Source organism: Benincasa hispida, chromosome 2 (genome assembly GCF_009727055.1).
Source record: "Benincasa hispida cultivar B227 chromosome 2, ASM972705v1, whole genome shotgun sequence".
In the NCBI taxonomy this organism is placed as follows: Eukaryota; Viridiplantae; Streptophyta; class Magnoliopsida; order Cucurbitales; family Cucurbitaceae; genus Benincasa; species Benincasa hispida.
The window spans coordinates 47644627-47657715 of NC_052350.1; positions in this window are offsets into that span (position 1 = coordinate 47644627).

Consider the following 13089-nt stretch of genomic DNA (forward strand, 5'->3'; position numbering starts at 1 on the left):
TATTGGGTCACTCCACTAAAACCTAATAGTTGCACTCCCCTCACTGTAGATATATTGTGTCCACTTGATATAACCATAATTAGTAAATCCTTCATAAGTTGTTTGTAATAACGGCTGGTCAAATGACTGTTTTACCCCTGAGATTACCTCTTATTCCTTAAGTCCCACTGATCCTCTAATGAATAATTGGTTTGTGATCCGATCATCAAACCGAGTTCCTTCGGACTAATGAGAGGGTAGGGTCCCTTGTTCAAGACCCGAAATCAGCACTTAAGGGAACAACCTCTCTACTATCCCTAAAAGCAAGTAGAAGTGAATTCTATCTTGCACCCTATGTCCCCAACTATATACCCGGTCTTACCCCTGAAATGGGAGGCTTATTGAGCCAACGCTGTTGAGCCAACCCTCACCCATGCAAATTTAAGGATAATCTCGAATAAACAAAAATTCATAGTTAGCTCAGGATTAAGGTCAAGTACCTAGGTCATCGTTTGGAAATAGTTAGTCTTAAACAATAAAGAATGTTATAAAGTAAGAGTGACTTATTTCTTTGTCGGATCTTATGCAAACTCATTGCACAGGACGCCCCCACTTCTCATGTCACCACATGAATGAATCAGGATCACTTCGTTTGTAGCACTTTACAACTCTTGGTAACAACTACAGAGTGAGCCGCATCCGATAGTGTTACCAGAATAAGGCACCCAACCTTATTCGTATACTATAGATCATTTTGACTATTTAGTCAAACCTGATCCACTTTTATGTCTCTACATAAAGTTCAAGTACTTATATAATAGTCATGGATATTTTAATTTATTGGATTTATTTCTAAAATGAAATAAGCAATTCATATATTCAGTAACTCAATTTATAGAATAAGTTTATTGTTTACAAACCATGAGTTTTAGGACATAAAACCCAACACCACACAACTTCCTTAGCAGCTTCACAAGCCACTACATACTCGACCTCCATAGTGGAGTCAGCATTGCACCCTTGCTTGGTGCTCCTCCAGACTACTGCTCTTCCTTTAAGAGCGAACACTGATCCTGATGTGGAATTCCTAGAATCCTTATCAGTCTGAAAATCATAGTCAGTGTATTCAGTAAGGATCAGATCCTTAGAACCATAAAAGAGCATGTTGTCCCACATTCTCCATAGATACTTGAGGATTTTTTACAGCAGTCTAGTGATCAAATCCTAGATTAGATTGATATCTACTGACTATTCTCACTGCATAGCAGATGTCAGGTCTCATACATCACATCACATACATCAGGCTACCAACAACCGATGCATAGGGGATCCATCTCATCTCCTTAACCTCTTGAGGTGTCTTAGGACACTGTTCCTTAGACTATATCACTCCATGTTTGAAAGGTAGTAAGCCTCTCTTGGAGTTCTACATCGAATACTTGATAAGCATCTTATCAATATACAATACTTGAGATAGAGCTAGCGTTTTATTCTTTTGGTCTCGAAAGATCTGAATTCCCAGAATAAATTGAGCCCCTCCCAAATCTTTCATTTGGAATCAGGTCGCTAGCTAGTTCTTAACTTCAGTCAGTAGACCTACATCATTCCCAATAAGTAGGATATCATCTACATATAATACTAAGAAAGCTACTGAACTATTGATGGTCCTCTTGTATACACAAGGCTCATCAACATTTTGGTTAAAGCCATAAGATTTGATCACAATATCAAACCTTATGTTCCAAGATCGAGAAGCTTGTTTCAGTCCATAAATGGACCGATTAAGCCTACAAACCTTTTGCTCTTGACCTTGGGTTATGAATCCCTCGAGCTGCTGCATATAAATTGTCTTCTTAAGATTGCCATTCAGAAAGGTAGTCTTGACGTACATTTTCCAAATCTTATAATAATAATATGAGGCAATGGACATGAGGATTCTAACAAACTTTAGCATTGCAACAGGAGAGAAAGTTTCCTCATAGTCGACTCCTTCAAATTGCGTATAACCCTTTGCCACTAGTCTAGTCTTGAAGGTTTGTACCTTCCCATCAGCACCCTGTTTTCTCTTGTTGATTCATTTGCAACCTATAGGTTTTACCCCATCAGATTGATCTATAAGATTCTATATTGAATTGAAGTACATTGACTCCATTTTGAGATCCATAGCTTTGATCTACTCATCATTGTCAACATCCTCCATTGCCTTCTTGTAAGACAATGGATTCCCAACATCTCCATCAGCTACCATAGCTAGGATTTTAGTTTAACTCATTTAGCAGACATGGGCTTGCAACCCTCCCATTGTTGGGAATGTCTTAGAACTCGTAGTTTGTGTTAAACGTTCTATTTATCAATAATAATGACTTGTTGATTTTGCATCTTATTATGAAAATCCAATAAACATATCCATGGCTATAGTCTGAATACTGTAACTTTATGTAGTGACATAAACAAAATCAAGTTGACAGTATATAGCCTAAATGGTCTAATAAGTATATGGATGAAATTGAGTATCTCATCCTGGTAACACTAATGGATACGGCCCACTTTGTAGTTGTTACAAGAAGTTGTGAAGTGCTACAAACGATGTGATCCACAAATTGTTCATGTTGAGACATGTGAGTGGGGCATCCTATGCAATGAGTTTGCATATAGACCGGACCATGAAAATAGTCACTTTTCTTTATAACGACCGTTTAATGTTAAAACTGACTATTTCATTTATCAAATAACCTAGGTTAACTCGATCTTAATCTTGAGCTAGCTATGAACTCCTGTTTGTTCGAGATTATTCTTTGATCTACAAATGGTGAGAGTAGTCCAACAACACTGCTCAATAAGCTTCCCATTTTGGGGATAAGATCGGATGAATAGCTGGGGACATAGCCTTGCAAGATGAAATTCACTCCTACCCGATTTAGGGTTAGTAGATAGGTTGTTCTCTTAAGTACTGATTCCAGGTCTTGAACAATCGGGGCCCCACCTTCTAATGATAGAGAAAGGATTTGATTCATAGAGATTATGAATCAGAATTGGTCGTTAGAGGGTCAGTAGGAACTTAAGGAACAAGATATATTCAAAGGGGTAAAACGGTAATTTTGACCTAGCTGTGATTACGAACAACCTATGAAGGATCGACTTACTGATTATGGTTATAAAGTGTACATAATATATCTACGTGATGGAAGTTCAACTATAGACTATAATGGAGTGTCCCATTAGTTAATAAACGGGGGTTAGATCGAACTAATGAGTTTAGCCGATTAATCTCGAATCGTTGGAACCCATGATCTGTAGGTCCGTGAGGTCCCCTTACTAGCTCGTAAATGGTTAAGCTTTAGAGTAGCTTGAGAAATTAATTTAAAATATTCAAATTAAATGGAATAGGAGAATATATATTTAAATGTGATTTAAATATATGAAGATGATTATAGTGCAAAAATTAATTTATTATTTGATATTAAATTAATTAATATTTTGAATTAATTTATGAAATTAGTTTTAGAAAATTATTTTTCAGTTTTAAAAATCAAAATGGTTTTTGAAATCAAATTTTGGTTTTAAAGAAAAATTGGAAAATTAGTTTGCATGCACAAAATGGAAAAACTTGATTTTCCAATATCATCTTCTTCATGTTCACACAAAGCTCACTTCCTATTCTTCATTAAAACTCCAAGCATGAGCTGCAAGCCATGCATATCTCTTATTTGCATGTTCATCTGCAATAAATAAAGAAAATTGGAGTGAATTGAAAGCATGCATTACACAGAAATTTTGAGAGAAAATTTCAACTGGAAGAAAGGTTCTTCAGAAGTTGCTGCTGTGAGCTTTTCTCTGTTATACATCGCTTCAAGTTGTTCTTGAGTCCCACGACTCAGTCTAAAGCTCCAAAAGTATAGTGGGAAAAATCTTGAGGTGGTTCATGGTGATCTTTGATGAAGACTATTGCTGATTAATCAAGTTCTTGAAGAGTTCTACAAAGGTATGATTTAAAACCCTCTTATTTAGATGAGCATACTTTAGTTTCTCTCAAAATTAGTGAATTTGAATGCTTATGGATCCTTGATACATCCGCTGCGTGTTTTCTTACTCTAACAATTGGTATCAGAGCATCGTATAAGCATTCAATTCAATTTAATTTTGGTGTGGTGGGTATTTTTCATGAGATATATGAAACTGATGCACTGATATGATTTTCTGAGCTTTGGCATTTTAATTCTCTTTAATTTATCAATTAAATTTTTAATTGGCTCTTGTTTCATGAGCTTATATGTGTTAGCAAGATTCTATAATTTATTTGGAGTCATTAGAGTTGAAATTAAAATGTAATTGAAGAAATAAGTGAAGGAGGTCGAGTTGCTGTTCCAGTTTTTCAGCTTCTGCTCAAAATCGTTGTTGAGGTTCAGTTGCTAAGCGATCATCTAGCTCCAGGCGCTACACGGTGTGAAGAAAAGATAGACTATCGTATAACAATGGGTGCTGGTCATTGTGATGTTGAATGCTAAACGATCGTGTACCTACGGGAGCTAAACGATGCGTTCAAATGCTATACGATAGCACTACACGATCGTTTAGCTTTTGCATGGGAACTAAACGATACGTTGGATTTGCTATACAATGGTACTACACGATCGTGTAGCTGTGGTGTGCACTAAGTGATGCGATGAAGTGCTATGCAATAGCGCTGAGCGATCGTTTAGATGCGGTGTCGAGCGATCTTGTAGATGCGGTACTGAGCGATGCGTTGAAGTTTCTATGTGATGGAGCTAAACGATCGGTTAGCTACGATGTTGAACAATGCGATGATGTTCTATACAATAGAGCTAAGTGATCGTTTAGCTACGGCGGAAAGTAAACTATGACATGAAGCGCTAGGCAATGGTGTTAAGCAATCATATAATTCTATAGATAGAGCTAAGCGATCGTTTAGCTGCGGCAGACACGAAGTGATCGTGTACCTCTTCTCAACACAGGGCAATAGTGTTAGACAATCGCCTTCAGTGCTACACGATCGGCCTTAGCAAGAGTTTGAGGTTGGACCGAGAGCCGTTGATTCGATTGGTTTTCTCAAAGTCTATGTCTGGTTCAGCCTCAAGGGGCTTTTGGCTGGTCCGGTTCAGACTCATCCAGTCCGGTTGAAGATGCTTAGGTTCGGTTTGGAGTGGTTTGAGCGGTTCAAAGATGGTTTTGAAGCTGTTTGTAATAGTTAGGAATCTATTTGTTTGTTTATGCCAAAAGAAAACCATATCAGTTACTATTTAATTGTTTATGCATGTAATAATCAAATAATTCATGTATATGCATACAGTATGCCATATAGATTTAAAATCCCACCGTAGGAAGCATGTTACATGCATTGAAAGTATGTTATGATTGTTATAACATATAGTATGCATGTTAGGGTTATGTTTAATATAATGGTTATATTAGATGCCTTTGTTGAATGTTGTAGATGTTAAAATGTCTAAAATTTTGTAAGTTGTTAAAAATTTGGTTAGACATTTAAAATCCATAACAAAGAACAACCGCATACTCACTTAGGTTAACAACTAATTTTAAATGTTAAAATAGATTATTACCTTATAAAATAAGGTTACAAACTCATATCGGTTCATAAACCTGTCTAAGACTGGGGGTACTTAAGTTGACGGTTTATGGAACACCTCCTACCTGGGGATTATGACCGAACTATTGAGAGTTGTTAACTGATTTTATGAGCTTGCGTGAGCGATGTGAGGTAATAAAATGGTTTATCATCTAGACATTGTAGGTTAAATCCAATAATAAGAGTTATACTTGGATAAACCACTTAGACTTAGGTTGTATGAAATTTGCTGTTATGCCTAAGTAAAATACCCAAACATTTAGAACACCTAAGTGGGAGATTAACAATATATTTGATATATAGTTATTAGCTCTCGTGTCCTTAAGAGTTCACACCGTGAAATCCATGCTCGACTTCGTGTCGATTTTACCTCAACTGCTCCATACAGAAAGTGTTTGCATGGGTCAATAACAAGGTGAATGAGGGAGGTAGTTCATAGTAAGTGGGTGAAGGAAATGTGTCAACATTGTCCTACAGTCTCTTCCATTAGTTTGAACCATGAGATTCCTATGTTGCGCCTGCTATCGTTTTTATGCGGCACTAGTTAGTCGTTAACCGCGGCGATCCCTATGGAGCGTTGTAACATAGGATTGGGAACAACCCAGGCTTCAGTAAAATGAATAGGGTCTTATAGTTCTGTCTTGGATATTGTCTTCTATCTTGGAGGCATATTCATATCGTTCTATAAGATCTGAAAATGGCAGGTCACACTTACAAGAATTACTAATTGTTAGTAAAGATCTTGACCGAAAACAATAACCAAAAAAACTATTGGAATATGAGTTATTCTGGAAATAGTATTTGGTCAAGAACTGTCTTGCTTCTATGAAGGAATTCTTGACTGACCCACGGTAGCATTTGTTCTATATCACTTAAGTTTCATTGCAAATAAATAAAGATTTATTGGATACTTCATTAGTTTTGCTAAAAATGGATTTAGATGCATATTTAATAAGAGTTTATTTAAAATGTTTCAGCAATGTCGAACTCAATCATACAATTGCTTGCTTCTGATAAATTTAATGAAGAGGGTTATTCAAACTAGAAGTCGAACATCAATACGATATTAGTAGTAGATGATCTGAGGTTTGTGTTGACGGAGAAGTGTCCTCCAGTTCCCAGTTCAACGACCACCCAACATGTTTGGGGCGTCTATGATAGATGGGTGAGGGCGGACGAGAAAGCCCGAACCTACATCTGGGTGAGTATATCTGATGTACTCAACAAGAAGCATGAGGTCATGCCCACAGCCCGTGAGATTATGACATCATTACAGGAGATGTTCGGGCAATCGTCATCTTCTGTTAGACATGAAGCCATCAAATATGTTTATGTAACACACATGAATGATGAAACCAACGTAAGAGAACACGTTCTCGACATGATGGTCCATTTCAATATTGCAGATGCTCATAGAGCAATGATAGACGAGATAAGTCAGGTGAGCATGATACTAGAATCTCTCCCAGAGAGTTATCTGTCAGTCAGGACAAACGCTGTCATGAACAAAATCACTTATAACTTAGTGACGCTATTGAATGAGTTTCAAACTTCAATCAATGATGAAACTGAAGGAAAAATAAATAAACGTTATTTTGAAACCGAAAAAGTTTTATAAGAGGTCCACGTTAGGTATGAAACCCACTGATGATAAGAAAGTTGGTCCTTCTTTTACTAAGGATAAAACCATACAAATGAAGAAGAAAGGAAAAGGAAAAAAAAGCCATTGCAAAGAAAAACAAAACAAAAACTCCCAAAGAAAAATGTTTCCATTGTGAAGAAGTTGGGCATTGGAAACGAAACTGCCCAAAATATCTGGCTAAAAAGAAAGCAAAAAAGGCTAAACAAGGTAAATCTGATTTACTAGTTGTTGAAACATGTATAGTGGAAAATTCTTACCTTACTTGGATATTGGATTCAGGCACCGCTAATCATGTTTGTACTTTTCTATAGGAAACTAGTTCTTGGAGAAGACTTTCTGAATATGAGATGACTTTCAAGGTGGGAACAGGTGAAGTCATTTCAGTTGAAGCAGTGGAAAATGTGAAGTTATTTTTTAGAGATTCTTTTATCTTGCTTAAGAATGTGTTCTATGTACCAAAGATGAAAAGAAATCTAATTTCCATTTCCTGTCTATTAGAAAATATGTACAATGTATCTTTTGAATGTAATGAAGTGTTTGGTTATTCAAGAGGTGTACATATCTGTTCTGCAAGACTTGATAGCAACTTATACATATTAAAACCAACTGAAGAAATAGCCATTTTAAATATAAAGATGTTTAAAATGGTTGAGAATCATAATAAAAAGTGGAAAATTTCTCCTAACGCCTATCTTTGGTACCTCAGGCTTGGTCACATTAATCTCAACAAGATTGAGAGATTGGTAAAAAATTGTCATCTAAATCAGTTAGAAGATAGTTCTTTACCTCCACGTGAATCATGTCTTGAGGGAAAAATGTATTAGTTTGTGCCAAAGAGCCTCTTGAACTTATACATTCAGACCTATGTGGTCCGTTGAATGTTAAAGCTCGAGGAGTATATCAGTACTTCGTCAGTTTTATTGACGATTACTCTCGATATGGCTATATTTACTTAATTAGTCATAAGTCTGAAACTCTTGAAAAGTTCAAAGAATTTAAGGTTGAGAGTGAAAATCAGTTAAGTAAAAGAATTAAAACACTTTGATCTGATCGAGGTGGTGAGTATACGGATTTGCAATTCCAGAACTATCTAGTAGATTATGGAATTCAATCCCAACTCATAGCACCTGGAACACCACAACAAAATGGTGTTGCAAAAAGAAGAAATTGAACCTTGTTGGACATGGTTCGGTCTATGATGAGTTTTTCTCAGTTACCTCAATTCTTTTGGGGGTATGCAGTATAGACTGCAGTTCATATTCTGAACGTTGTTCCATCCAAAACTATTTCAGAAACACCATATGAAATGTGGAAAGGACGCTAAACAAGTTTACGTCATTTCCGCATCTAGGGTTGTCCAATACATATATTGGTACAAAATCCTAAGAAGTTAGAAACATGTTCGAAATTATGCCTATTCGTAGGATACCCTATAGAAACAAAATGAGAATACTTTTATGATACCCAAGAAGATAAAGTATTTGTATCAACAAATGCAACGTTCTTGGAAGAGGATCTTATTAAAAATCATCTACCTCACAGTAAACTAATATTGCAAGAACTGACTAAAGATACTGCAGAAAGATCAACAAGAGTCGTTGATCAAGCTGGTCCATCAACAATGGTTGTTGTCTCGTCACGTCCATCCCAAAAGTTGGGGATGCCTCGACATAGTGGGAGGGTTATTTAACAACCTGAATGCTACATGAGTTTAACAGAAACTCAAAACATGGTACAAGATGATGGTTTAGAGGATCCACTAACCTTTAAAAAGGCAATGGAAGATGTCAATAGGGAACAATAGATAAAAGTCATAGACGATGAAATGGAGTCTATGTATTTCAATTCTGTCTTGGAACTTGTAGATCAACAACATGGGGTTACACCAAAGTCAACAGATCTCATTGAATTAAAAAAAATATAGGATTATTTATGGCTACACAAACCGTTGACAATAGTTCGTCTTTAGGATGTAAATGGATCTACAAGAGAAAACGAGACCAAACTGGCAAGGTACAGACCTATAAAGTCAAACTCGTGGCAAATGGTTTTACCCAAAGAGAATGAGTTGATTATGAAGAAACTGTTTCTCCTGTTGCCATGATCAAATCAATAAGAATACTTCTTGCCATTGCCACATATTATGACTATGAGATATGGAAAATGGATGTCAAGACAACTATTCTGAATGGCTATCTTGATGAAAGTATTTTTATGTCTCAACCAGAAAGGTATATCGAAAAAGGACAGGAACGGAAAGTTTGTAAGCTTAATCGATCCATTTATGGATTGAAACAAACATCCAGATCTTGGAATATAATATTTGACACTGTGATCAAATCTTATGGCTTTGAACATAATGTTGACGAACCTTGTGTATATAAGAAGATAGTCAACAAAACCGTAGCATTCTTAGTCCTATATGTTGATGATATCTTGCTTATTGGGAATGAGACAAGTTTTTTTTACTGACATAAAAAGATGGTTAGCAATACAGTTCCAAATGAAAGATTTGGTGATGCTCAGTATGATCTTTTGGAATCGAAAGAATAGAACATTGGCACTATCTCAGGCATCTTATATTGACAAGATGTTATCAAGGTATAATATGCAAAATTTCAAGAAAGGTTTATTACTTTTCAGGCATGGAATTCATTTGTCAAAGGAAAAATATCCTAAGAGACCTCAAGAAGTTGAGGAGATGAACAAAATTTCATATGCATCTGCAGTTGGGAGTTTGATGTATGTTATGTTGTGTACACACCCTAACATACGTTTTGCAGTTGAAATCGTCAGTAGGTTCGAATCCAATCCAGGACACGGTCATTGGACTGTTGTAAAAAATGTCCTCAAGTATCTAAGGAGAACGAGGGACTATATGCTTGTGTATGGACCTAACGATTTGATCCTTACAGGATACACTGATTCTGATTTTCAGACTCACGTAGATTATAGGAAATCTACCTCAGGATCAGTTTTCACTCTTAACGAAGGAGCTATAGTTTGGAGAAGCATCAAGCAACTTTGTTTCGCTGATTCCACAATGGAAGCGGAATACATGTCTGTATACGAAGCTGCTAAAAGAAGCAGTATGGCTACGCAAATTCTTGGCTGATTTGGAAGTCGTTCCAGATATGCACCTGCCTATCACACTGTATTGTGACAATAGTGGTGTTGTTGCCAACTCAAAGGAACCCAGGAGTCACAAAAGTCGAAAACACATTGAAAGAAAGTACCATCTCATCTCGGAGATAGTGCACAGAGAAGATGTGATTGTCACAAAGATTACCTCTGAAGACAACCTTGCTGATCCATTCATGAAGGTCCTCTCAGCTAAAGTATTTGAGGGCCACCTAGTTAGACTAAGACTCCGAATAGTGTAATCTAAGGCAAGTGGGATAATGTCTATGGTATTAGAGATGCCCTAGTTTATTGTATTTTTTCCATTATGTTTCTCAACATTATATTGTATATATTTGTTCTCACTGGAGTTTTAGTCCAATTGGGAGATTGTTGGGAATGTCCTAGAACTCGCAATTCATGTTAAACATTCTATTTATCAATAATAATGACTTGTTGATTTTTCATCTTATTGTGAAAATCCAATAAACATATCCATGGCTATAGTTTGAATACTGTAACTTTATGTAGTGACATAAACAGGATCAAGTTGACAGTATATAGCCTAGATGGTCTAATAAGTATATGGATGAAATTGAGTATCTCATCCTAGTAACACTATTGGATGCGACCCATTCTGTAGTTATTACAAGAAGTTGTAAAGTACTAGAAATGATGTGTTCCACAAATCGTTCATGTTAAGACATGTGAGTGGGGGCATCCTATGCAATGAGTTTGCATATAGACTGGACCACGAGAATAGTCACTTTTCTTTATAACGACCGTTTACTGTTAAAACTGACTATTTCATTTATCAAATAACCTAGGTTAACTCGATCTTAATCTTGAGGTAGCTATGAACTCCTGTTTGTTCGGGATTCTCCTTTGATCTACAAATGGTGAGAGTAGTCCAACAACACTACTCAATAAGCTTCCCATTTTGGGGATAAGACCGGATGAATAGTTGGGGACATAGCCTTGCAAGATGGAATTCACTCCTACCCGATTTAGGGTTAGTAGATAGGTTGTTCTCTTAAGTATTGATTCCAGATCTTGAACAATCGGGGCCCCGCCTTCTCATGATAGAGAAAATATTTGATTCATAGAGATTATGAATAAGAATTGTTCATTAGAGAGTTAGTAGGAACTTAAGGAACAAGATGTATTCACAGAGGTAAAACGGTAATTTTGACCTAGCTGTGACTACGAACAACTTGCAAAGGATCGACTGTGTCGAGGGTCTCTCAACACTTGAGGTGGATTTGACCTACTAGATGATCCAACTTCAATAACTCTTGTTGAAGTGTTAGGTTCGTCAACAACTCTTGTTAAAGGTTCAATAGTTTATTTGGAAAGTTCATTCAATTCAATTTTTATGTGGCGCTTATGCTCCCTTGTGTGTTCTTCTTCAAGAAAAGTAGCGTTTGCAAACACTTTGTTTTTTTTGGGTCCAAGAAGTGACCACCTCTCATTCCTTTGGGGTAACCTACAAATAGGCATAATTTTGAATGAGATTTTAATTTCTTAGGATTAGCCTCAAGCACATGTGCTGGGCAATCTCAGATTCTGAAATGACGTAAACTAGCTTTACGACCATTTCATAACTCCAAAGGTGTTTTGGTAATACTCTTAGATGGAATGCAGTTTAAAATATACATCGTAGTCTCCACTGCATAACCCCAAAACAAGTCAGGTAAGGAAGTATCTCATCATAGACCGAACCTATCCAAGAGAGTTCGATTTCTCCTTTCTGATACACCATTCTATTGAGTTGTACTAAGTGTTGAGAGTTGGGATACAATTTCATGTTCTATCAAATAGTTTTGGAATGTCAGATCCATAAACTTTCCACCTCGATCATATGGAAATGTTTTTATTGTTTTATTTAATGCATTTTCAACTTCAGCCTTGAATTCTTTGAACTTTTCAAAAGATTCGAACTTATGTTGCATTAAATAAACGTACCCATATCTTGAATAATCATCAGTAAAGGTGATAAAATATTCATAACCTTCCCTTGCATTTACATTCATCGGACCATAGAGGTCTGAATGTGTTGGGTTGTATATCCTAAAACTCGCAGTTTGTAAAGTAAAACATGTGATTCAATATTTATTCAATAAAGTTGTTATTGAATTTGTAAATTACACTTGTAAAGTATAAATCCAATAAACTAAGATCTATGACTATTATATGAATACTTGAACTTTATGTGGAGACATAAAGATGGATCAAGTTCGAGTAAATAGCCAAAACGGTCTGCAGTATACGAATAAGGTTGGGTGCCTTGTTCTAGTAACACTACTGGATGCAGCCCACTATATAGTTGTTACAATTTGTTGTAAAGTGCTACAAACGAAGTGATCCTGATTCGTTCATGTATTGACACGAGAAGTAGAGGCGTCCTATGCAATGAGTTTTACGTAAGATTAGACCAATAAATAAGTCACTCTTACTTTATAATGCTATTTACAATTTAAGACTGATTATTTTGCATAGATGAACTAGGTAACTCGATCTTAATCCTGAGCTAACTACGAACTAGTATTTATTTTGGATAATCCTTAGATTTGCATAGGTAAGGGTTGACTCAACAGTGTCAGCTCAATAAGCCTCCCATTTTAGGGGTAAGACCGGGTAGATATCTAGGGACATAGGGTGCAAGATGGAATTCACGCTTACCCGATTTAGGGATAGAAGGAAGGTTGTTCTCTTAAGTGCTGAATTCAAGTCTTGAACAAGG